At 51.8% G+C, this 21991-nt stretch overlaps 1 pseudogene; it reads left to right on the top strand.

Annotated features, from left to right (window-relative positions):
- The first annotated feature begins 14391 nt into the window (after positions 1 to 14391).
- Positions 14392 to 14565, top strand: LOC134899683 (U2 spliceosomal RNA; annotated as a pseudogene).
- The last annotated feature ends 7426 nt before the right edge of the window (positions 14566 to 21991 follow it).

A 21991-nucleotide genomic window follows, 5' to 3' on the forward strand; every position in this document is an offset into this window, starting at 1 on the left:
ACAGCGCCGGTGTCCGCATTTCCAACACTGGGACACTGCCCGCTTGGCTCAATTGAGCCGTCTCTGACACTAATGAGCCTTGTATGTGCATAAGGAGAGGAGAGACCGTACATTTCAACAGTGATTCCTAACAGAGGCACCTCTTAATAGTCTCCCACTTACATGTATTTCAGTTCGTGGACGCACGGCTGAAAATTATGAAGCATCATTGCAATTTTTAATCAAGGTCCAAAAGACTTTCTTTGCATATATTGGTTCAGGAGATATATTGCAGTCATATTTATTAATATTCACTTATGTGATTTTTCATTATTATTATATTGTTTCCATGTTTTATTAGGCTATTTCATGAATTTTATTTTTATCAATATGTTTAATGAAACACTATTTTACTAATACATTTATATATTAGACTCATTCAGCGCTCCCATTTCTTTTTTCTATAACATTTGGATTCAATAAGATTCCAGCAAATTTTGGATGCTAACTTGATTCCATCTATGATAAAGCTGAAGTTAAAGAGAGGCTGGCTTCTACAAATGGATAATGATTCTAAACACACCTCAAAATCCACGGTGGATTACATCAAGAGGCATAAACTGAAGGTTTTGCCATGGCCTTCACAATCTCCTGACCTCAACGTAATTGAAAATCTATGGATAGACCTTAAAAAAGCAGTGCGTCACAGACAGCCCAGGAATCTCAAAGAACTGGAAGTCTTTTGTAAGGAAGAATGGGCGAAGATACCTCAACCAAGAATTGAAAGACTCTTGGCTGGCTACAAAAAGCGTTTACAAGCTGTGATACTTGCCAAAGGGGGCAGTACAAGGTATTAACTCTGCATGGAGCCCAAACTTTTGCAAATGCCATTTTTTGTTTTCTGTTCTTTTGAAAGTGTAAATGATGGAAATAAAATCAAACTTTTTTGGCATGTTATAAGAATGTCTTATCTGTAATTTGATGCCTTTTGGAGATTTTTCCATCTTTCCTTGGCTTCTTTTTGCACATTAAAATGAATTTTCTGCCTGGGGTGCCCAAACTTTCAATCCCCACTGTATAAAGCATGTTTTGTGGGAATGTGGGTTTGCCAATGAGGTATGGATGAAGATGAAAGGGATATATAAGGAATTAACAGATGTGAGTGTGGTGACTTGGAGGGTGGCTTTGTATGCAATGGGGCAAAAGGGAAAATTAATGAAAGATTGTCATGGGTGATAATGGTATGTATGATAAAGTCTTTGTGGGATGCGAGGAATATGTGTGTTTTTAAAAAGGATGAGTGGGATGTAAATAAGTGTGTGAGAATGTTGTTGGCTAGATTATATTTGGCTTATATGTTTGATAAAAAGAATGGTGGTGGTGGCCTCAACGCGGAGGGAATATGGAAGGTGGAGAAATGGATGGATCTTGTGTGTTTGAATTGAGGGGAATGTGGGGGGTTTTGCTGTGTAATATATGGTGTTAGGTTTGCAGGTTTTATTGTTTTTCCTTTTGGTGAGGAGCAGTGGCGTAAGTTCGTCACAGTTGCCCGGAGGCAAGTTCATACCAGTTGCCCCCCCCCCCCCCCCCTTATATCTAGATACATATATGCACACATACATACATATATTTATGTGTGTGGGTGTGTATGAAGTGTTCTGAATTTTTTTTTTATATATGGTATATATACATTTCATTGTCTTTTATTTTAAATCACAGATTTCTTAGCAGTCATACCGAGGATTAGAACCCACTGACAGCACTTTACTGATGGAGCTATTTGCTGCAGAACAGGAAGCATGAGAATTGGAACTATATGAAGTTATGTGTAATTGTCAGAGAAGTTACTTCATATAGTGAAAAGATAGCGGCAGCCATCAATTAAATTATTTCAATGGTGTCACAGAATGGGGGGAGAAAAGCCCCCCTTCAGAGCAGGAGTGTGGCGGCAGATGACTCCGTTGCCTCCCAGAGTTCTGCCTCTGGTGAGGGGTGGTGATGGGAAAATGACTTTTTTTTTTTTTCTTTTTGCTTTCCTGGATGTATAGTAATAGGGAAGCATAGATTGGATTTATATGCATGTGTTAATGCATTTGGAATAATGGAAATTATAATTTGGAGAATTGGAAAAAATACAAAAATCAGCATGATGATTTAAAAATTTTGTTTGCTTGACAGTTGGAGTAATTGCTGTTCCTTGTGGACATGCGACAACATTTTTAAACCTGATGGTTTAAAAAAAAAAAAATCTGTTCTTATCAGTTTAGGCTGACTGACAGTGCTTCCTTGTTTCTTGGACCGACAACTGTCCTTCTCAGGGCTAAGCTGTACCGGGCCGAGAAGCCAGAAAAATCGAAGCCAAGACTGCGTGGAGAAGGAGATCGCTAGAAGAGGGAGAAGATTTGCATCGCCCACCAGCTGCAGCAGAGGGTTAGACTTGTTTGCTCTGCCCTCTGGAGAAGATACCCCCCTCCGCCAGCAAGACTGCGTGGAGAAAAGGACCTTCCCCATAGAAGCACTGCATCGCTCCCTAGCTGCACTGGAGGGTTAAACTTGCTTTGCTCTGCCCTCTGAAGTGACTGACCGCCTCTCCTCCTCTCGACGACAGCGCTGATCCTTCACCCCGCCTCCTATGCCAAGGGTACCAAAAGGATGGCCGCCGCTGTTACAGCCCCCGCTGCTCCAGCCCCAGCTGTTCCAGCCCCCGCCTCCACTCCGGCCTCCCTTGCCAGGAAGAAACAGGCGAAATCGGCGAAGAAACCCGCCAAATTTCCTACTGGATCGGCAGCATCCAGCGCCAACACCCCTGCAGCGACATTGCTAGTGGTGCCCACCCAGGAGAGCTCCAAGGACAAACCATCCCTGGAGCCCTGGATGAGTTATACCGTGGTGATGAAACTGAAGGAGATGGATGGACGGATGTCGGACATGACGGTGGAGACATTTGGAAAGAAGATGATCCTCGAACCAAGGATTCTCAACGTCTGAAACCCTAAGCATCCAGAATTACTTGAAGGGGATCTTCTACATCACCTTTGCCTCCGTTGCCATCTGCAAGAGGTACTGGGAAGCGGTGAAAGCAGGCGAGACCCGAATCCCCTTTCTCTCGTTTTGTGGGCAATTGCCCCATTCAAAGAGAGGAAAGGCGGGTGACTGTTTCAATGCAAAACCCACAAACGCCCATCAAAGACATCGTCACCTTCCTCAGCCAATTCTGCTCCGTCAAGAAAGACCCAACAAGGATTCTGGACGGGAACGGATTCTGGACCGGAAAGTGGGCGGTGATCGTAACCCTGCAAAAGGACACTTCGTGCCCAGAAGGAGTCAAGCACCTCCCACAGTGCTTCTCCCTGGGGGGATCCCAAGGACTTCTACACTACGCTGACCAGCCACGCAACTGCAGGAAGTGTGGTGGGAAGGACCACGTGATGAAGGACTGCAAGGTCCCAGCTTGCAAGAATTGTCACTTGGCCAGCCATGAGACAAAAGACTGCCCCACGAGGAAAACCTGCAACCTGTGTGGTAAGGTGGACCACGTCTACAGGGACTGCCCCAGTAGGGCGAGAACCTACTCAGCGGTGGTGACCGGACGTGACTCCCTTGCCAAGCGGCCAACCCGGCATCAGCAGCACAGAAGAAACAGCAGCCTCAGGAGGGTAAGAAACCTTCCACCTCCCTCCCCTCCCACATCCCACCCCCTGTGACAGAAACCTCTATCCCTGCATCTGTCACAACCCCTCCTACCTCTCCCTCCCACCCACCCCACTGCCCCTCCCACCTCCTCCACCACTGTCCTCGACCTCTCCTCCCTGGAAAAGTTTCCCCTTCCTGAACCCGCTGCAGGTACAGAAAAGACGAAGTTGCAAGAGGAAGGTTCTCAACAGCCCAGCTGCGGACCCTGAATCCTCCAAGATACTGGCGGTCGAGCTGATCCAGGATCTGGTGGAAGAAATGGAGGCGTTGACGGAAGCAATCAGGGAGGAGGAGGAGGAGCTCGATTTCAATGCCGCCAACATACTCGACCAGCTACTAGGAGATGACTCGCTGCCTCCCGAGCGGGGCGACCCGGCACCCGATGGCGAGGGAGCCCCGCCCGATGGAGTGGTAACGTAAATGTTGAATTGTTGCCTAGCCTCTCTTTTTTTCCCAACTAATGGCGTCTTTTTCTATTTTCACCATTAATGTGAGGAGTATTAAGGATAAGCTTAGGAGACAATCTGTGTTTACTTTCTTAGGAAGTCAGAAATGTGATGTGTATATGTTGCAGGAATGCTCTCTTCCCTTCTCCAAGTCCTACAAACATCTGGGCAGGCAGTGGTCTCACGGCGCCTCCTATTGGTCCGGTGGAGGTTAGTGTAAGTTTGCAGGGGTCGCCATTCTTATTAGGGGGAGCCTCTTCACGCTAGATTCTGTTCAGGAGCTCGTCTGCGGCAGATTGCTTGTTGTAGACGGCTCCTGGACAGGTGAGCCTATTGGGCTAATCTGCGTGTATGCATCCCCTGGCAAGAATGAGCATTTGCAGCTTTTCCGGACCCTGCGACTGCAGCTCGCAACCACTAGGGCGGTAGTGATGGCAGGAGACTTCAACTGCACCATGGAGGAGGATGGACGCAGCACCAGCAACTCTACCAAGCTTGATGTGACGTCTAAACTGCTTATAGAAATGGTGACCGAAGCATCATTGCGGGATGCCATGGGCTCCATGGGGGCTGGCTCCGTAAATTAGACGTGGAGCCGCCTTGATGGCTCTGTGTGTGCGTTCCCGCATTGACTTTGTATTTACCTCTAGAGCAGTGAAGCAGACTAGGCATACAATGGTCCCCTGCTTCTTCTCAGACCACAGGGCCATTCTCTGCCAAGGAGTCCTGGGCAGTCGTTTCTCACCTTGCCCAGGCTACTGGAAGTTGAATTGTGCCCTACTGGAAAGAGAGGAGGTGCTGGCGGAGCAGAAAGGATGCCTACATCACATGGAAAAATGACAAATGTTATTTTGACTGTATAAGTGACTGGTGGGAATATGTTAAGGCTAACATTCGCAGTTTCTTTCAGGTGAAAGGCAGACAACAGGCGTGCGACCGAAAGAGGAACTTCAGGAGACTGCAAAGACAACTGCAGTCCCTACTGGACCTCCAACGGTGCGGCTGGGATGTGAGAGACGAGCTGGATGAGACCAAAGGGGGCCTGAAAAGGCACTTTGAGGAGGAATCCAGACGTATCGTCTTCCGTTCCAAGGTGGAGAACCTGGAGAAGGATGAGAAATGTAACTCTTTCTTTTTCAGGAAACTCCACTCTGGCCACACGCCCCTGACTGAGCTGCGAGATGAGACCGGCATTCCCAGACAGGTGAAGGAGGGCGTGATGAAAGTCGTCAGAGACTACTACAGCGACCTCTACTCCTCTAAGACAACAGACGGTGAGGAGGTTGATAAGTTCCTGTCAGGTATCACTAACACCATTGATCCTGCAGGTAAAGCAGCCCTGGATGCTCCCTTGGCGTTGGAGGAGTTTCACTCTGCCGCCAGATCCTTTAGGCAGGGCTGGACCCCAGGCAGTGATGGTCTCCCAGCAGAGCTCTGTGTAGCGCTGTGGGACCTCATTGGAAGGGACCTGCTCGAGCTGTATGGGGAGATGGTGGTGGAGGGCAAAATGCCCCCATCGCTGAGAGAGGGAATGAACACGATCTTGTATAAGCATAAGGGGGAGAGATGTGAGCTGAAAAATTGGAGGCCCATCTCTCTCTTAAACGTGGACTACAAGATCCTTGCCAAGGTGCTCGCCAACAGGCTGAAGGATGTCATCGGACAGATCATTCACCCGGACCAGACCTGCGGCATTCCTGCTCGCAGGATTGCAGACAGCCTTGCTCTCCTCAGAGACACGGTCCATTACATCAAGGACCGGAACGTTCACGTGGCCCTGGTCAGCCTTGACCAGGAGAAGGCCTTTGATCGTGTCTCACATGAGTTGATGGGCAGGGTACTGCATAAATTTGGCCTCAGTAAAATGTTTTGTATGTATGTTAACCTGATTTACCTTGACATCCACAGCTCGGTGCTGGTGAACGGCTGGAAGACTGACCCCTTTTCCATTCTGTCTTTCACCTCTTTCTTTTGTTTGTGTTATAGAACTCATGGCTGTATGCATCAGATGGAATCCAGAGATCAGAGGGATCACCGCACCGGGTCGTGACCGACGAGAGGCCAAGTGTTCGCTGTACATGGATAACGTCACCGTCTTCTGTGCGGAGTATCTTTTGGTGACAGCACTCGTCCAGACCTGCGAGAACTTCGGTCGAGCTTCAGGGGCTAAAGTCAACTGCGGGAAGTCAGAGGAAAGTGGCACCTGTCATCCTCTGCACCATTTCCTTTTGCCATCAAGCCCGACTTCATTAAGATACTGGGAGTCTGGTTCGGTGGCGAGGGTGCAGCCCTGAAATGCTGGGACGAGAGACTGGCGACTGTTCGTCAGAAGATTGGATTGTGGAGCCTCAGAGAACTTACCATCGAGGGGAAATCACTTGTGCTGCGCAACGAGATCCTTCCCGTTCTATAGTACACCGCGCAGGCCTGGCAACCACTGGTCGCGGTCTGCAGGGCCATCACAAGGGCAGTGTTTCACTTCATCTGGGGCTCCAAGATGGACAGAGTTAAGAGATCGGTTATGTACAAGGAGCACCTCAAAGGTGGAAAGGGAATACCTGATATCCCCACCATGCTGCAAGCCTTCTTTGTGTGTAACTGCATCCGCCGGACATTGTGTGAGAACTTTAAAGACTCTGCAGGAAACTCCATGTCCTGTTTCTTCCTCCTGCCTCTTTGGAGGAAACTCTGCTGGGACAAATGGGACAGCTCCTTTCCTTACAACTGAAACACTCCATGGTACTACCTGGACGTGTCAAAGTTCGTGAGGGAACACCAACTGGAGGGAGTTAAACCTGACTTGTGGAAGCCAAAGACAATCTACAAGCTCATCAGAGCTAAAGAGGATTAGGAGCCGATTCTGGGGCTCCCTTCAGCGACTGCCAAACAGGTCTGGGAGAATGTGGCCTCCAAAAGGCTCACAAACAGACACAAAGACCTGTCGTGGATGGCCATTCAAGGTGGTTTGCCCCTCAGGTCATTCATGCACTCCCGGAACCTGTGCAGGTACAGACATTGCCGCAGGTGCATCATACATGAGGAAACATCTATGCACCTGTTTTGGGACTGTGCCTGTGCTCAGTTGTTGTTGGATGCCCTGGAAAACAAACTGAAAAACTGTGTGCCAAGGAACTGTCTCGCGTACCACTCGGTACTCTACGGTCTATTCCCTGGCACCCACACCATTGGGGCGATCCAGGAAGCCTGGCGCCTTATGAACTGTGTTAAGGACGCTTTGTGGCTCGCCAGGAACTGCCTCATACTGCGGAGGGAGAGGATGTCCATCCAGGACTGTTGCAGGCTGGTTTACAGCCTGCTAAGGGACTATTCCGTCATGGACAGCCCTGAGGAAGAAGAGGACTAAACCCCCCTTCTTTTGCCCCTCTCCCCTTGTTTGAACTTATTAATGAGACTTGGATCCGTGGCCCCTTCCCCCCATTCACAATGTCTGTTGTTTTGTTGATGTCTTTCTATTTATTGCCCTTCCCCTTATGTACAAAATAGAGAATTCAGCACTCACCATAGCAAGCTCACTTGTCCTCACACAACATCAATAAATAAATGATGGGGGTTTAGTTGGTGGATTGGCCAATGCACGGAAGCCTGCATACCGATTTTCAAGGTACCCCACCTTCATGCAGGTCCTACACTATCACAAAGCCTAAAGCATTAAAACCTGGCAACTGTATCACATATAATATAACTGCAAATATGCCCACTAGGTTTAATGTATGCCTGCCACATATCTAGTGGCTTTTAAAGGCATACTAGTCACCTGACACAGCCGATAAATTACTAAGGAGCAGCTGACTGCAGTGTCTGCACTCACCACTCATGTTGTGTGAGGACAAGTGAGCTTGCTATGGTGAGTGCTGAATTCTCTATTTTGTATGTATTTGGGTAGGTGGCCATGGGCTGCATGCACCCCACCCTATGAGTGGTGAGTGCAGACACTGCACCCCGCTTCTGGGGTGGCGAGTGCTGTGGTTTTCTATATTTGTTTGTATATTTTGGGGTTAATCTTTGGTTAACTCTTATTAACCATGTCACAGGCCTTTTCATGCACCCCTGTGTAATCTTAATTGTTCTAAACCTGTGTCAGCTGCTCCTTAGTAATTTATCGGCTGTGTCAGGTGACTAGTATGCCTTTAAAAGCCACTAGATATGTGGCAGGCATACATTAAACCTAGTGGGCATATTTGCAGTTATATTATATGTGATACAGTTGCCAGGTTTTAATTCTTTAGGCTTTGTGATAGTGTAGGACCTGCATGAAGGTGGGGTACCTTGAAAATCGGTATGCAGGCTTCCGTGCATTGGCCAATCCACCAACTAAACCCCCATCATTTATTTATTGATGTTGTGTGAGGACAAGTGAGCTTGCTATGGTGAGTGCTTAATTCTCTATTTTGTATGTATTTGGGTAGGTGGCCATGGGCTGCATGCACCCCACCCTATGAGTGGTGAGTGCAGACACTGCACCCCGCTTCTGGGGTGGCGAGTGCTGTGGTTTTCTATATTTCCTTCCCCTTATGTGTCTGTCTTTCAAAAAAGCTTCAGGCATGTGATTCCCCCTCCCTCACCCTCCTTCCCTCCACACCCATAGCCTTATTAACTGTTGTATTGTTAAGTTTAAATGCATAGTGCAGTCTGAGAACTATAGTGTAGGCTGGCCTGTGCCATAGTTCTTCGACTGCACTATACCATCTGCATCTGTACTGTGTTTTGGCTGTACTGCGACATGGTACTTATGTTTGTCATGTTTATGTATGTTTTTTGCTACTTTATGTCAAATAAAGACTGCTTTTTAAATCAAAAATCTGTTCTTATTAGTTTAGGCTGACTGACAGTGCTGCCTTGTTTCTTGGACCGCCAACTGTCCTTCTCAGAACTAAGCTGTACCAGGCCGAGAAGCCAGAAGAAACGAAGCAGAGACTGCGAGAAGAAGGAGATCGCTTGAAGAGGGAGAAGATTTGCATCGCCCCCCAGCTGCAGCAGAGGGTAAGACTTGTTTGCTCTGCCCTCTGGAGAAGATACCCTCCCCTGCCAGCAAGACTGCGTGGAGAAAAGGGCCTTCGCCCAGCCACCACTGTTCCAGCCCCTGCTGTTCCAGCCCCCGCTGCTCCAGCTCCCGCCTGTGCTCCAGCCCCCCTTGCCAGGAAGAAGCCGGCGAAGACAGCAAAGAAACCCGCCAAAGGTTCAACCGGATCAGCCGCATCCAGCGCCACCACCCCTGCAGCGACATCACCAGCGGCGCCCACCCAGGTGAGCTCCACGGACAAACCGTCTCTGGAGCCCTGGATGAGGCTTACCGTGGTGATGAAGCTGAAGGAGGTGGATGGACGGATGCCGGACATGTCGGTTAAGACATTTGGAAAGAAGATGATCCTCAACCAGGGCTTCTCGACCGCTGAAACCCTCAGCATCCAGAACTACCTGAAGGGGATTTTCTACATGACGCTCCCCTCCATTACCATCTGCAAGAGGTACTGGGAGGCAGTGAAAGCGGCGAGGCCTGGGTCCCCTTTCTCTCGCTTTGTGGGCAATTGCCCTATTCAAAGAGAGGAAAGGCGGGTGACGGTTTCAATGCGCAACCAACACACGCCCATCAGAGACATCGTCACCTTTCTCATCTATTTCTGCTCCGTCAAGAAAAACCCCACAAGGGTTCTGGACGGGAAAGGATGCTAGACCGGAAAGTGGGCGGTGATCGTCATCCTGCAAAAGGACACCTCGTGCCCAGAAGGAGTCAAGCACCTCCCACAGTGCTTCTCCCTGGGGGGATCCCAAGGAATTCTTCACTACACTGACCAGCCACGCAACTGCAGGAGTGTGGCGGGTAGGACCATGTGATGAAGGACTGCAAGGTTCCGGCATGCAGGAATTGCCACATGGCCAGCCATGAGACAGAAGACTGACCCACGAGGAAAACCTGCAACCTGTGTGATAAGGTGGACCACGTCTACAGGGACTGCCCCAGTAGGGCGAGAACCTAATCAGCAGTGGTGACCGGACGGGACTCCCTTGCCAAGCTGCCGCCCTCGGCAGCAGCAGCAGCACAGAAGAAACAGCAGCCTTAGGAGGGTAAGAAACCTTCCACCCCCCTCACTCCTCCCCCTTCCACCACCACCACCACCCCACCCTCTGTGGCAGAGACTCCCATCCCTACCCCTGTCACAACCCCTCCTAAACACCCCTCCGACTCTCCCACCTGCCCTGCCCACCCCTGCCCTCTCTTCCCTGGAAGAGTTTCCCCCTCTTAAGCCCACTGCAGGTGCCGAAAAGACGAGGAATTGCAAGAGGAAGGGGCTCGACAGCCCAGTTGCCGACCCTGACTATTCAAAGAAACTGGTGGTTGAGCTGATCCAGGATCTGGAGGAAGAAATGGAGGCGTTGACGGAAGCAATCAGGGAGGAGGAGGAGCTCGATGCCAACGCCGCCAACATACTCGACCAGATACTAGGAGACGACTCGCCGCAACCCGAGCAGGGTGACCCGGCACCTGATGTCGAGGAAGTACCGCCTGACGGAGTGGTAACGTAAATGTTGAATTGTAACTGTTGCCTAGCCTCTCTTTTTTTCCCCAACTAATGGCGTCTTTTTCTATTTTCACCATTAATGTGAGGAGTATTAAGGATAAGCTTAGAAGACATCTGGGCAGGCAGTGGTCTCACTGCGCCTCCTATTGGTCCGGTGGGGGTGAGTGTAAGTCTGCAGGGGTCGCCATTCTTATTAGGGGGAGCCTCTTCACGCTAGATTCTGTTCAGGAGCTCGTCTGCAGCAGATTGCTTGTAGTAGACGGCTCCTGGGCAGGTGAGCCTATTAGGCTAATCTGCGTGTATGCACCCCCTGGCAAGAATGAGCATTTGGAGCTTTTCCAGACCCTGCGACTGCAGCTCGCAACCACTAGGGCGGTAGTGATGGCAGGAGACTTCAACTGCACCATGGAGGAGGATGGACGCAGCACCAGCAACTCTACCAAGCTTGATGTGACGTCTAAACTGCTTATAGAAATGGTGACCGAAGCATCAATGCGGGACGCTATGGGCTACATGGGGGCTGGCTCCGTGAATTAGACGTGGAGCCGCCCCGATGGCTCTGTGCGTTCCCGCATTGCCTTTGTGTTTACCTCTAGAGCAGTGAAGCAGACTAGGCATACGATGGTCCCTTGCTTCTTCTCAGACCACAGGGCCATTCTCTTCCAAGCAGTCCTGGGCAGTGGGTACTCACCTGGCCCAGGCTCCTGGAAGTTGAATTGTGCCCTACTGGAAAGAGAGGATGTGCTGGCGGAGCTGAAGGATGCCTACATCACATGGAAAAATGACAAATGTTATTTTGACTGTATAAGTGACTGGTGGGAATATGTTAAGGCTAAAATTCGCAATTTCTTTCAGGTGAAAGTCAGACAACAGGCGTGCGACCGAAAGAGGAACTTCAGGAGACTGCAAAGACAACTGCAGTCCCTACTGGACCTCCAACGGTGCGGCTGGGACGTGAGAGACGAGCTGGATGAGACCAAAGGGGGCCTGAAAAGGCACTTTGAGGAGGAATCCAGACGTATCGTCTTCCGTTCCAAGGTGGAGAACCTGGACAAGGATGAGAAATGTAACTCTTCTTTTTAAGAAAACTCCACTCTGTCCACACGCCCCTGACTGAGCTGCGAGATGAGACCGGCATTCCCAGACAGGGGAAGGAGGGCGTGATGAAAGTCATCAGAGACTACTACAGCGACCTCTACTCCCCTAAGACAACAGACAGTGAGGAGGCTGATAAGTTCCTGTCAGGTATCACTAACACCATTGATCCTGCAGGTGAAGCAGCCCTGGATGCTCCCTTGGCGTTGGAGGAGTTTCACTCTGCCGCCAGATCCTTTAGGCTGGGCAGGACCCTGGGCAGTGATGGTCTCCCAGCAGAGCTCTGTGTAGCGCTGTGGGACCTCATTGGACCAGACCTGCTCGAGCTGTATGGGGAGATGGTGGTGGAGGGCAAAATGCCCCCATCGCTGAGGGAGGGAATGATCACGATCTTGTATAAGCATAAGGGGGAGAGATGTGAGCTGAAAAATTGGAGGCCCATCTCTCTCTTAAACGTGGACTACAAGATCCTCGCCAAGGTGCTCGCCAACAGGCTGAAGGCTGTCATCGGACAGATCATTCACCCGGATCAGACCTGCGGCATTCCCGGTCGCAGGATTGCAGACAGCCTTGCTATCCTCAGAGACACGGTCCATTACATCAAGGACCGGAACGTTCACGCGGCCCTGGTCAGCCTTGACCAGGAGAAGGCCTGTGATCGTGTCTCACATGAGTTGATGGGCAGGGTACTGCATAAATTTGGCCTTGGTAAAATATTTTGTACGTATGTTAACCTGATGTACCTTGACATCCACAGCTCGGTGCTGGTGAACGGGTGGAAGACTGACCCTTTTTCCATCATGTCTGGGGTCAGACAAGGCTGCCCTCTTTCACCTCTTCTTTTTGTTTGTGTTATAGAGCTCATGGCTGTATGCATCAGACGGAATCCAGAGATCAGAGGGATCACCGCACCGGGTCGCGACTGACGAGAGGCCAAGTGTTCGCTGTACATGGACGACGTCACTGTCTACTGCGCAGATCAGCATTCGGTGACAGCACTCGTCCAGACCTGCGAGAACTTCGGCCGAGCTTCAGGGGCTAAAGTCAACTGCGGCAAGTCAGAGGCTATGCTCTTCGGAAAGTGGCACCTGTCATCCTACACCATTTCTTTTTGCCATCAAGCCCGACTTCATTAAGATTCTGGGAGTCTGGTTCGGCGGCGAGGGTGCAGCCCTGAAATGCCGGGACGAGAGACTGGAGACTGTTCGACAGAAGATTGGATTGTGGAGCCTCAGAGAACTTACCATCGAGGGGAAATCACTTGTGCTGCGCAACGAGATCCTTCCTGTTCTACAGTACACTGCGCAGACCTGGCCACCACTGGTCGCGGTCTGCAGGGCCAACACAAGGGCAGTGTTTCACTTCATCTGGGGCTCCAAGATGGACAGAGTTAAGAGATCGGTTATGTACAAGGAGCCCCTCAAGGGTGGAAAGGAAATCCCGGATATCCCTACCATGCTGCGAGCCTTCTTTGTGTGTATCTGCATCCGCCAGACATTGTGTGAGAACTTTAAAGACTCTGCAGGAAACTCCATGTCCCGTTTCTTCCTCCTGCCTCTTTGGGGGAACCTCGGCTGGGACAAATGGGACAGCTCCATCCCTTACAACTGGAACACCCCATGGTTCTACCTGGACGTGTCCAAGTTTGTGAGGGAACACCAACTGGAGGGAGTTAAACCTGACTTGTGGAAGCCAAAGACAATCTACAAGCTCATCAGAGCTAAAGACGATTTGGAGCCGACTCCAGGGCTCCCTTCAGCGACTGCCAAACAGGTCTGGGAGAATGTGGCCTCCAAAAGGCTCACAAACAGACACAAAGACCTGTCGTGGATGGCCATTCAAGGAGGTTTGCCCCTCAGGTCATTCATGCACTCCTGGAACCTGTGCAGGTATAGACATTGCCCCAGGTGCATCATACATGAGGAAACATCTATGCACCTATTTTGGGACTGTGCCTGTGCTCAGTTGTTGGATGCCCTGGAAAATGAACTGAAAAACTGTGTGCCAAGGAGCTGTCTCACGTACCATTCGGTACTCTACGGACTATTCCCTGGCACCCACACCATTGGGGCGATCCAGGAAGCCTGGCGCCTTATGAACTGTGTTAAGGATGCTTTGTGGCTCGCCAGGAACCGCCTCATACTGCGGAGGGAGAGGATGTCCATCCAGGACTGTTGCAGGCTAGTTCACAGCCTGCTAAGAGACTATTCCATCATGGACAGCCCTGAGGAAGAAGAGGACTAAACCCCCCTTTTGCCCCTCTCCCCTTGTTTGAACTGATTAATGAGACTTTGGGACCCTGGCCCCTTCCCCCCCATTCACAATGTCTGTTGTTTTGTTGATGTCTTTCTATTTATTGCCCTTCCCCTTATATGTGTCTGTCTTTCAATAAAAAAACGGGCATGTGATTCCCCCTCCCTCACCCTCCTACCCTCCACACCCATAGCCTCATTAACTGTTGTATTGTATAGTTTAAATGCATAGTGCAGTCTGAGAACTATAGTGTAGGCTGGCCTGTGCCATAGTTCTTCGACTGCACTATACCGTCTGCATCTGTACTGTGTTTTGGCTGTGCTGCGACACGGTACTTGTGTTTGTCATGTATATGTATGTTTTTTGCTACTTTATGTTAATTAAAGACTGCTTTTTCAATCAAAAAATCTGTTCTTATCAGTGTAATATCTGATACGCCCCCTATCTGGGGGCCATATATTAAATGTATTTTTAGAACAGGGAGATGGAAGAAGAGCTTGCTCTGTCCACTCCACGCATTGACCCGGTATTGCAGTACCTCCGGGACCGGTGCACCTTCCTATTCTGTATTACAAAAATAGATTAGTTACGATTTCTTAGCTTTTCCCCAGGATTTGTAAAGTTCTTGCAGCATAGTATTGTTAAACTGCTGGATTTGGGGGGAGGGATGATTTTGCTAGCAGGCTTACACTGTTGCAAAATTGTCTTCAAGTGTTGCTTTCCCTTACAAAATGCTACAATGGATGAATAAAAGCACCCGAAAACTACTGTGTGGAGTCTTTTTTTTTCGTCTACTTCTTGTGTCCATTGAATTCCCTCCTTCTACACAGGGCAAATTTAAACGCTGGGGGACCATTTGGATGTGAGGCCTATGTAGGCCTAATTCCTGAATGCTAAGTGCGGACGAACAAGCATTCCCACTTTGAAATCAACTCCTAAATTCCTAACTTACTATTATTATCATCCTTCTGCTTGGCTTTTCGACACGGTCTGGTTTGGAAATATTTTTTATTTTTGTGGCGGTGTCCACGCTGGCTGCAGGAGTCCGTGTGGATGTTTGCTGTAGAGGCAGTCAGTAAAGGAACAACCTCTGCAGTTTGTATATACTGCATCTATCTCCTGGTGTGTGTCTCCCTCAAGTGGATGTCAGTAAGCAAGCCAAGCAAATGCAGTCCGTACAGCCAAGCACATTGTGACATCACATCGCATAATGATGACATCACATGTGTCGCATAATGATGACATCACAGTGGACGCATCACGATGACATCACAGAGCCCTCCCACTGTAGTGAAAAATTTAAATCTGCTAGGATGGACTGGCTTGTTAAAACAATCCTATTTTCATGGAAAGGTTCAACGCAACAACAACCAGGGAACCTTCCATTGAAGAATGAATGTCCCACTGCTTAATTGATGAAGTGCATAGCATTGTGTAAGTGTGATAAGCACGGAGCCAGGGACAGACGGGCAACAGACGTCTGGTGGGTGTGGTTGTTTGAGGCGGACCAAATGCAAATGATTGTGCATCAGCCAGCCAGTCAGCAAGAGAAGGAGAACCAAATGAAAGATATATTTTAGGTGTTACAAATGTGCGCAATTAAAAGCAAAAACATGCAGCAGAAATACACGCAATATAGAGTGTTCATCCAACACTCAAGAAAACTAAATGATATTCTAGAAGTTTTTTTACGTGCTCAATCCTGCGCTATTGGGCTTAACCATGTACAAACATATACCAAAGGCTGTGCATAAGAAAAATAAAATAAACATGCAAAAATGGTGTATACATGCAAAGCACCACCTCCAAATGAATATAAAATACTGAGCTTTTATAAATGATGAATGGATCACAAGCTTCTGTGAGTAGCTTCTTCGTGCATATCGAAGGTAGTACCATCCAAGAATTTCTGAAATCAAAATAAATCGTGCTTCCCTCATAAGGTGTTAACCATTGCAGGGGGAGTCAGCACAGAGAATAAGTGATAGTGCAGTATTTTGTATAAAATGGAGAATGTTTTAATACAAATTGCACTTACAACAGATAAGAATAAAAATCACATATAAACATCCTTTCATGGCAGCGACACTGGAACACTACAAACATATCACCCAAGTCCTGCTGATGTAGTTCAGGAAGGGATTAGCAGCCACAGTCCCGGAACCTGTAGATGCTTCTCCTGAGTGGCGATGCAGGGTGAGTAAGTGTCCGACCAGCAGGAGTTGTAGAGACCACACTTAACGCGTTTCGGACCTCGCAAGTTCCCTTGCATATGTCTGTGGCGTCCAGCAATAGAGATTAGGATCATATCAGCCGTGTACTAAATTATGGGATACCAAATACGAGTACTGTTAGTATAGAGGAATATATAATTGCTCAACATTATTACTATACTCGTGTAACAGCTCTTGAATTGCCCTATAATTTTTATAGACATGTGGGATGTGGAATGTAATAACAGTAGGAGCACATTACAGATATAATTTGATATCAGCTGAGTACGGACGCACCACTTTCCTTGTGGGGCAAATAATATATAAACATAGATCAATACAGATAGCATTAGCTTTCTGATATATGTCCGTGGCGTCTGGCAACAGAGATTAGGATCATGCCTGCTGTGTATTAATTTATAGGACACTGAATGCAAGTACTATCAATACAGAGGAGCATATAATTGTCCTATGCTATCATTGCATCTGTGTAACAGCTCCTGAATTGCCCTATAATCCACATAGATGTGAGGGATGTGAAATGTAACATTGGTATGAGTTTATTACAGATATAATTTGATATCAACCAAGCATGAGGGACGTATAACACATAAACACCTAATAAATCAAATAAGGGAATGTGATCTAATCCCTTTTTGAATGGTCTAGGTATTATTAGTGTGCAATTTTATTATCGGCTTAAAAGGTTACATGTTACAATCAATAACGTTACATGCGTGTATGTATACATATGAAGGACTAAATATAGGAAAGACTTCCACTGTGTTTTCTTGCCTATGATAAGAAACATTTATAACTAGGTGATTCATCGCGCCCTTCGGGCGCTCTTCACACCGTCGTTAGGGGCTACGCCCCCCGTTAACCTCTGCACGCCTTTGAACATACGCAGGGCGGTAGATAACAGAATCAGAAACGCAGGGCAGTATAGAGGGCATACAGAAATGGGTTCCGGTTGAGATAAGATAGAGAGGCATAGGGGGGAGGGAGAAAGGGAATGTACAGAAACGCTGTGCGATCGGTAAAGGATAGGGAGAGTCAGGGTGGTAAGGAGAGGATAAAGAGAGGGAAGGGGTTAGACAGAAAATACCGTTGCAAGAGGCTACGACCCGTTATCCCCTGCACGGGCTTCAGCTGTGCTATAATTGTTTTTAGATGGAGTATTACCTGATTTTTTTATGGCAGTGGGTAAATATTGTAAGGGGGGAGGGCGTGCGATTGTCAAAGGGGCGTAGGCCTTTGTGAGGGCGTGCAGAGTGGCCGCAGGGCACAATGAATAACATAGTGTAGAGTGTAGTATATATTGCTAGTGTCTGCATTATGAAGTACCAGATGAGTAACAGCAATGCACTGTAGATAAGATACCAAAGTGCTGTGGCCACAGGTAGCAGAGCCGTTTATACACACAATGGCCACAGGTAGCAGAGCCGCTTATACACACAATACCCACAGGTAGCAGAGCCGCTTATACACACAATGGCCACAGGTAGCAGAGCCGCTTATAAATATACACACAATGGCCACAGGTAGCAGAGCCGCTTATACACACAATACCCACAGGTAGCAGAGCCGCTTATACACACAATGGCTACAGGTAGCAGAGCCGCTTATACACACAATACCCACAGGTAGCAGAACCGCTTATACACACAATACCCACAGGTAGCAGAGCCGCTTATACACACATTACCCACAGGTAGCAGAACCGCTTATACACACAATACCCACAGGGGGCAGAGGCGCTTATACACACAGTGCCCACAGGTAGCAGAGCCGCTTATACACACAATACCCCCAGGTAGCAGAGGCGCTTATACACACAGTGCCCACAGGTAGCAGAGGCGCTTATACACACAATACCCACAGGTAGCAGAGCCGCTTATACACACAGTGCCCACAGGTAGCAGAGGGGCTTATACACACAATGGGCACAGGTAGCAGAGCCACATGTACACACATTACCCACAGGTAGCAGCACCGCTTATACACACAATACCCACAGGGGGCAGAGACGCTTATACACACAGTGCCCACAGGTAGCAGAGGCGCTTATACACACACAATGCCCACAGGTAGCAGAGCTGCTTATACACACAATACCCCCAGGTAGCAGAGGCGCTTATACACAGTGCCCACAGGTAGCAGAGGTGCTTATACACACAATGGGCACAGGTAGCAGAGCCACGTGTACACACAATACCCACAGGTAGCAAAGCCGCTTATACACACAGTGCCCACAGGTAGCAGAGCCGCTTATACACAATGGGCACAGGTAGCAGTGTTGCTTATACACAAAATGGCCACAGTATTAGTGTTTCTAATTAATCCAATGTCCATTGGTAGCAACTATACTCACAAAAGTTTGGGGGGTTTGGAAAGGGGGTGGGTTCAGTGAGGTTCCTATCCGTGCGGCTGATCAGCCCGATTCAGGGAATAACTTGTAGCGGCTGTGGACGGTGTCCGAGGTGCTACGTGTGGTGGAGGGGTGGGCGTGGGAGGGGGTCCAGAGGTGTTGTGGGTGGCGGAGGGGTGGGTGCAGGGGCACGGATGGCGGAAAGGGTGCAGAGGTGCAGTGGGTGGGGGAGGGGGAGGTGTAGAGGGGGCGCGGATGGGGAGTGTAGTTGCTGTTGGTGGGGGAGGGGTGGGTGCGGGGGACTGTGGATGAAGGAGGGGGTATGGAGGTGATGTGTGTGTGGGAGGGGCGATGTAGGGGTGTGCGTTTGGAGGTGCAGGGGGGGTGAGCTTAGGTGATGGGTTTCAGAAGTACTGTGGGTGGGGGAGGTGTGGGATGTAGATGTGGATGGGGGAGGGGTGGATGCGGGGGAGCTGTGGATGGGGGAGGGAGTCCGGAGGTGGTTCTGGTGGTGGTACAGAGGTGTTGCGGGTGGGGGAGGGGCAGGTGTGGGAGGTCCGCAGATGTGGAGGGTGTCTGTAGATAATGCGGGTGGGGAGGTGCTGTGGTTGTGGGAGTGGTGGGGGTGTTGCGGGTGGGGTAGGTGATCTGGATGGGGTAGGTGATGTGGATGTGCGGTAGCCAGGGTACGGGCGGGTGCGGGTATGGCACAGATGGGGGAGCGGGTCCGTGGGCGCTGTGGATGAGTGAGGGGTGGGTGCGGGGTTACGGCGGTTGTGGTGGGCCAGGTGTGCTGCTGCGGTGGGTGGGGGAGGGTGCCGGTGCAGGGATACCGCGGTTGGGGTAGGGCGGTTGGTGCAGCTGCGGCGGGGAGGGGCAGGGGAGGGTGTGCGGCGGTGGGGAAGGGGCGGGTGTGGGGATGCTGCGGTTGGGGTGCCAGGGGTGGGGGGGGCGTGAGGTGGTGTGGATGGGGTCTGTAGATGATGCTGGTGGTGGAGGGGTAGGTGCAGGAGGCTGTGGATGAAGGAGGGGGTCTTGCGGTGCTGTGTGTGTGGGGGAGGGGCGATGTAGGGGGTGGTGGAGTTGCAGAGGGGGAGATTGGGTGATGGTTTGTAGAAGTGCTGGGGGTGGGGGAGGTGTCTATAGATGATGGGGGTGGGGGAGGGGCCGGAGGTGCTGTGGGTGGGGGAGTGGTGGCTGTGGGGGTGTGGTGGGGGTCCGGATGCGCCGCGGGCAGTAGAGAGGCGGGTGCGAAGATGGGGCGGATGGGGGAGGGGTTTAGAGGGCGCTGTGGGTGGGTGAGGGGCTGGTGCGGGGTTAACGCAGTTGGGGAGGGCCGGCTGTGGTGGTGTTGCGGGTGGTGGAGGGGCAGGTGCGTGGGTGTTGGGGGGGAGGGGCGGGTGCAGGGGTGCTGTGGGTGGGGGCCATTTGGCGGGGTGGTGCGGTTGGGTGGGAGTTGGATGTGAGGGTGCCACGGTTGCGGGGGCGGGTGGTGCTGCAGGAAGGGGAGGGGTGGGGGTGCGGGAGCAGGGGTCCTGTGCGTAGGGGAGGGGCGGGGTGCCATGGGTGGAGGGTTGGGAGCAGAGGTGATATGGGTGTGGGAGGGGTTGTGGGAGAAGCTGGTGTGGGAGTGCCGTGGGTGGGGGAGGGGGGGCTGCGGGTGGGAGTGTGGTGCCATGGGTGTGGGGACAGGTGCGGGGGGCAGGGGGATGGGTGCAGTAGTGCTGCGGTTGGGGTGTGGGAGACGGCTTCGGGGGTTTCCGAGGGTTGGCGCGGGTGGGGGAGGGGGTGCGGGAGCAGGGGTGTTGCGGATGGGGGAGGGGCGGGTGCAGGAGGGGCTGATGTGGTGGTGGTGCGGGTGGGGTGGAGAGGTGCAGCAGGGGAGAGGTGGGTATGGGGGTGGAGTGGGGGAGGGGCGGGGGTGCCGTGGGTGGGGGAGGGGGCAGTTTGCCGGGGTGGTGCGTTTGGGGGTGGGTGGGTGTGAGGGTGCTATGGTTGCAGGGGCGGGTGGTGGGGGGTGCTGCATGTAGGGGAGGGGTGGGGGTGCGGGAGCAGGGGTGCTGTGCGTAGTGGAGGGGCGGGGTGCCATGGGTGGGGAGTTGGGAGCAGGGGTGATGTGGGTTTGGGAGGGTTGGGGGGGCTGTGGGAGAAGCTGGTGTGGGAGTGCCGTGGGTGAGGGAGGGGGGGTTCTGGGCGTGGGGGCGTGGTGCCATGGGTGGGGGACAGGTGTGGGAGGGCAGTGGCGGGTGCAGTGGTGGTGCGGATGGGGGGTGGAAGGCGGCATCGGGGGTTCCAAGGGTTGGGGGGGTGGCATGGGTGGGGGAGGGGGTGCAGGAGCAGGGGTGTTGCGGATGGGGGAGGGGAGGGTGCAGGAGGGGCAGATGTTGTGGTGGTGCGGGTGGAGTGGAGGATGCAGGGGTGTATCGGGGGGAGAGGTGGGGATGGAGTGGTGCCACGGGTGGGGGAGGGGGCGTTTTGCCGGTGTGGTGCATTTGGGGGGGTGGTGGGTTTGAGGGTGCCACGGTTGCAGGGGCGGGTGCAACAGGTAGGGGAGGGGTGAAGGTGCGGGAGCAGGGGTGCTGTGCGTAGGGGAGTGGCGGGGGTGCCATGGGTGGGGGGTTGGGAGCAGGGGTGATGTGGGTGTGGGAGGGCTGTGGGAGTGCCGTGGATGGGGGAGGGGGGGTGCTGGGGGTGGGGGTGTGGTGCCATGGGTGGGGGGACAGGTGCGGAGGGGGGGCAGGGGCAGGAGCAGTGGTGGTGCAGTTGGGAGGTGGGAGGCAGCTGCAGGGGTTCCGAGGGTTGGGGGTGGGGTGCGGGGTGGGTGGGTGCAGGAGGCGCAGATGCGGTGGTGGTGCGGGTTGGGTGAAAGGTGCAGGGGTGTAGCGGGGGGGGGGAGAGGTGGGTATGGGAGAGGGGCAGGGTTGCAGCGGGTGGGGGGTGCTGCAGGTGTGGGAGCTGCGGGTGGGGGCGGGAGTGCCGCGGGGGGGAGCGGATGTGGGGGATGCGTTGGGTGCCGCAGGGGGGGGGCAGCGGGTGTTGGTGCTGTGGGTGGGGGCAGAGTGCCACGGGTGGTGGGTGGGTGCCGCGGGTGGGTGGTGCTGCGGGTGATGGAGGGGGTGGAGTGCTACGGGTGGTGGGTGGATGAGGTTGGTGCGCGGGTGGGTGGTGCGGGTGTTGGTGCTGCGGGTGGGGGAGAGGGTGGGAGTGGTGCGGGTGGGGGGCGAATGCAGTTGGTTGCCGCGGGTGTTGGTGTAACGGGTGGGGGAGGGGGAGGGTGTTCCGCGGGTGGGTGCCGCGGGTGTTTGTGCTACGGAAGGGGGCGGGAGTGGCGCGGGTGGTGGATGGATGCGGCGGGTGTTTGTGCTACGGGTGGTGGAGGGGGCGAGAGTGCCGCGAGTGGAT

Source organism: Pseudophryne corroboree, chromosome 3, assembly GCF_028390025.1.
Source record: "Pseudophryne corroboree isolate aPseCor3 chromosome 3, aPseCor3.hap2, whole genome shotgun sequence".
NCBI lineage: Eukaryota > Metazoa > Chordata > Amphibia > Anura > Myobatrachidae > Pseudophryne > Pseudophryne corroboree.